Source organism: Lycium ferocissimum, chromosome 6 (assembly GCF_029784015.1).
Source record: "Lycium ferocissimum isolate CSIRO_LF1 chromosome 6, AGI_CSIRO_Lferr_CH_V1, whole genome shotgun sequence".
NCBI classification, from domain to species: Eukaryota; Viridiplantae; Streptophyta; class Magnoliopsida; order Solanales; family Solanaceae; genus Lycium; species Lycium ferocissimum.
Window position 1 is genome coordinate 24,802,822 of NC_081347.1, and position 4,970 is coordinate 24,807,791.

Here is a 4,970-nt window from a genome sequence, read left to right on the forward strand (position 1 = left end):
GGAAATGGTTTAAACCCTTTAATTTCATTAATTGAATTTTAGGCTTTGAATTTGAGATTAATTGATGGATTTGACTAGTCTAAACATGGAATTTCATTAATTAGTAACCAATAGGCTTGAATCTTCAATTTGAGTTGAGAAAATATAGAAAAGCTAGGGTTTATGCCTAATTTGGGCATTTTTCCTTGAATGATGAAATTGATCAATGATTGAGCTAAATTAGCAATTGGACAGTAGAATTGAACTTCTAGAATGTTGGGTTACTAATTCTATCTTTTAAAATACCCGTTTTACCCTTATGAGTCCGATTTCCCTCTTTTCCTTAGTTGATTTTGATTCGAACGAATGTATAGCAATATGGGTACCGTTGTTCCCCATTTCTAACTTAGATTTCAGTAATGACTAAGTTTTGAGTATTCGGAGGCTCTTCGGAAGTGCAAGGCTCAAATTTGATTGTTCGTGGCACCAGCTCGGCAGCGAGGTAGGTTACGGATTACTTTTTTGGTTAGACTCCAATTAGCAAAGCATATGTAGAGTTATTTATTGACAGAGAAAGCATGTTAAGCTTTGGGCATGGATTTGGGATGGATATTCTTAGGTTGGTATTTTTGTTGACTTTGTGGGCTTGTTGCCTCGTTTGTTGTGATTTGGCTTATTGCCATGTGTGTGGTATTGGACTTATTTCTAAATTCTCATGTTGTGGTTGTGACCCGTTCGTCTCTCACTTGTCTTGACGTCATCATTGATAAAGGAAAGAACTTGATTCGGTATTGATATTGTGATATGTGCTCATGCAGAGGCACGATTGAGATTGGCTATGCTTAGATTTGATATTGTTGTTATGCATTGCGATATGCTTACATTTGATATTGATGTTATGCATTGAATTCATACTCATTTTGCATGATAGATTGATATGAACTATGACTGGTACTGATGATGATAAGTAAGAAGGGAACATACGAGATTATGGACAGATTTGATATAGTAGCCATCTCTGGGCTGTGTGCGGAGTGGCAGGTGTTGTGAAAGTCATCTCTGGGCTGTGTGTAGAGTGGCTAATACATGGACTTTGCGGGTCCCCCATGGGTCATGACTATCGAGACGTGGAGGTTATCCGTCCCTCGCAAGTGCGTATGGAGACAGATAGTTGGCCAGTGCATATCATTACATTGCATATGCACTAATTACTTCATTCATATATTGCATTGATTCTGCCTTGGTATTCCTATCGTGTGTTATTTTTTCTTGGAAAGTGTTGTGATTGTACTTGATTGCTCACATGCTTATCCTTGCTTTCTTTCTTTTATATACGTTAGATAATTGTTGTCGGCCTATGATACCTACCGATACATGGTGTATGTACTGATACTACCTTCTTGTACTCTTTTCCGAGTGCAGTTCGTAGCAGTTTCTACTTCTACCCCTCGAGAGTGATCCCGAGGCTAGGCTTTCGAGTGTCCAGGGTGAGCATCTGATGGATCCGTTGCTCAGAGACTTCTCTATCCCTCTGTCTTTATTTTCCCATTTTGAGACAGATGTTTATTTTCAGACTTGTATTTTCTAGACGTAGGTACTTAGTTGCTCTTGTACTATTCAGACCAGATTCGGGGTTTTATCTTGTAGGATTCCGCATGATTATCTATTTATGATCTGAGACTGCTATTTCTTCTTATTTACCTTCTTATGCTGTTTTTGGAAGTTGAGCAAGGGATGGGCTCGCCTACCAGGTAGGAATGGGTAGGTGCCTGCGCGATCCGTAATTTGGGTCGTTACTGCAAAAAAATAAGAAAAACATTTACTTGCATTATAAAGTCACAATAGATTTTTGGGAGAAAATTCCATTATTTCTTGCTTTAGAAGTAAATTTCAAAGTTGAACTTTTTCAGAGTAAAGTTCAAAGTTTTACTACTTCGGGAGTAAATTTTAGAGTTCTAGTATTGCAGGAAAGAATTTCAGATTCTTACTGCTTCGGGAGTAAATTTCAGAGTTCTACTATTGCAGCAAAAAGTTTCAGAGTCTGACTACGTCGCGAGTAAATTCATATGTATTACTTCAAGAGTAAAATTTAAAGTATTACCACTTCAAGAGTAAAGAATAATATTTAGAATATTTCTTCTCGACTATTCTAACTCTTCTGGAGGTGAGGTGTGATATTTTCACAACCAAGGGCATGTATGTATTTATAATCTTTACTAATCATCACATTTACTTTAGGGAATGAATCTGTATTGGTAACATATCAAAGTTCTCATTCTTCAAGAATGGAATATAATTACCTGAACGTGCCTTAACTATATTTAAATTATGATTGTTTATAACCTCTTCTAAGAAATTGCTACTTTAGGAGCAAATCAAGGTATATATATAATGTAGAGATTGTTTTTTTTATCTAACATATTTTCAATTATAATCACAAGCCAATAAAAATATTACCAGTTCCGGTGATTATTGGCACAAACAAATTTAATCATAACAAAACTTAAAAAATATTATTACTTTTGGTGATTACATATTTCTTATAAACTCTGCGGGAGATTTAAGTGGATCTGTTATTATTATCCACTTTATAATCTCTCGTATGAATTACGGTGACAGAAAACACTACTTCCAGATAATTTTGGACATGTGATAACATATTAGTATTAAATACATGTCTGTCAAAGCGTAAAAGAAATTAAAAAATTGATTAGAACTACATAATAATGGCCGTATATATGCTAATGCTGTACAAAGTGCACTGGTTTTTCTTTTTCATCATTAGCCCATATGTATATGCATCTTTATCTCAAGAAGTAATGCTTCCCACTTTACAAAAAGTGTTTTCACCTCTCCAAGATTGAAATGGTCATGCTCATTACCTAAAGAACCAAGATAAGTACCTAACAAAATAAATCATGTCTTTGGAACGATTAAGTAACGCAAGTGAAATATTCGACGGCTTCACACTACTGATCCCAAAGTCACGAACCCTAATTTTTCTCCTAAAGATAGACATTCACAATAATAAATAATATTTATAACTATTATTATAATATTATTTATTATATATTGATGCTATTTACCATTTACAATATTAATTTTTTTTCCCTCTGATTAAACGTAAAGTTTATGTTTTCTCCTATAATTTGTATCGTATATCCTGTCAAAAGTAATTAATACAAATTTCACTCAAGGTAGGATTAAATTCTTGATTAAAAGAATAATAAAAAAATAACTTATATCATTGTTAAATACTTTAAAAAGGTATAAATTATGTAATTTATAGTCCATCCGTCTCAATAAAAAATGAACTCCAATGTACGGTAGTTAATTATCAAAATTTTACTTGCGCACAATTTTAACATAAAATTTACTGAATGTTTTATTATATTAAAAAATGAACTATTAAACATTATTTTCATTTATATTCTGAAAAATGTTTAAAAAGAAACTGTAGTTTAATACCAAACAATTGCAGGTAAAAAGCACTTTTTTTTTAATGAAATATGGCATAATAAATATTTTATACAATTTAGGACAAAATAATTATTCCAACTAAGTTCTGTAAGAAGGTTCAAGATTTAGAAAAAGGGTTTGGCGGGGGTGGGGGGGGGGTGGGGAGGGGGTGGTTGGGAAGGGGAATGTTATTTCTTAACATGAATCTTTTGGAAGGAAAAAGAAAGCTTAAAGTAAGAACAATTTAAAATCATTGACTTTCTGTATTTTTTTGTGTGATTTAATTTGAAAGAACATCTACAAGGGTATCTTGCAATACCAAGGTTTTTAATTAGTTATATTTATTTATAAGTTAACTTTATTGATTTCAATATTGTAGCATTATCTATTTTTGACATTAATTAGTTAAATACAACATATCTTTTGCCAAAAATAAGTAAGCCAATACGGGTTCAATTTAGATAAACACATGAAATTAATTTTACATATGACAAAACTCAATTTGAATCATTGGAGATTATAATATTTGTTGGCACCTAATTTTTGACCTCTCATAATTTATTTTAATTGCTCAGAGTCCTTGGATATCAAACAGAGTGAAATGTGTATTTTTAGAAGTCAAAATGATTTTATAAAATTATTTAGGTAATATTTTACCATTCTTATTTGGTAAAATAATTCCTAGAACATTATAAGTCATTTAGAAATTAATTCACACATTTATTGCAACAATTATGACATTTGCTAAATTAACCAAGAGAAAAGCAATTTATAAAAATTATTTATTTAATTGTCCAAAATTGTTAAATGGTCAATTAGCAAGTATTTTACTCTGTTTCATTCAAGGAATTTGATTAATTAAATGAATTTATCTTTTTCCCCCATCAATTCAGTCGTGCATATTCAATTTAATAGAATTTTATCATAATTAATTGAGTATTTAATTGTGATTAATTATTTAAATTGTCAACTAAATGGCTACAATTGAAATAATCAATTGTTTGGTTCAATTGTGACTCAATTGAAAATCAATTTCCATAATTGAGGCCATTATTGCAAAATTAGTCTTTTAATTGCTGTGACCCTTATTTGACATAGCCAAACTTATTGATTAATCAATCGAGGTTATTTTTGCAAATCCTTTACTTTAAATTGGTTAAATGGACCAAAAAGGGAGATAATTGGAATAGCCTGGTTTAAATTAAAGCCAATTTGAGGGACATCATTTGCAATAATTGGCCTTTATTCGTTTAATTTGTTTTATTTAATTATGATTAATAGTCTAGATTATTTAGTTTTGTCTTAGTTTTGGTTATTTATTTAAACGAGTATCAAAGTCCGGTATATATACGCATGTATACACGTGACATACATGTATACTACATGTATGTCACGTGTATACATGTATACCATTTAACAGGCCATCAGCCTTTTAAAAATGGATCGAGTCCGGCCCAAGTCGGGCAGACCCGACCCTTTGGCAAGTTATAGGGGGTAAAACCCCTATACACTTTCACTTTCCACCAAACAGA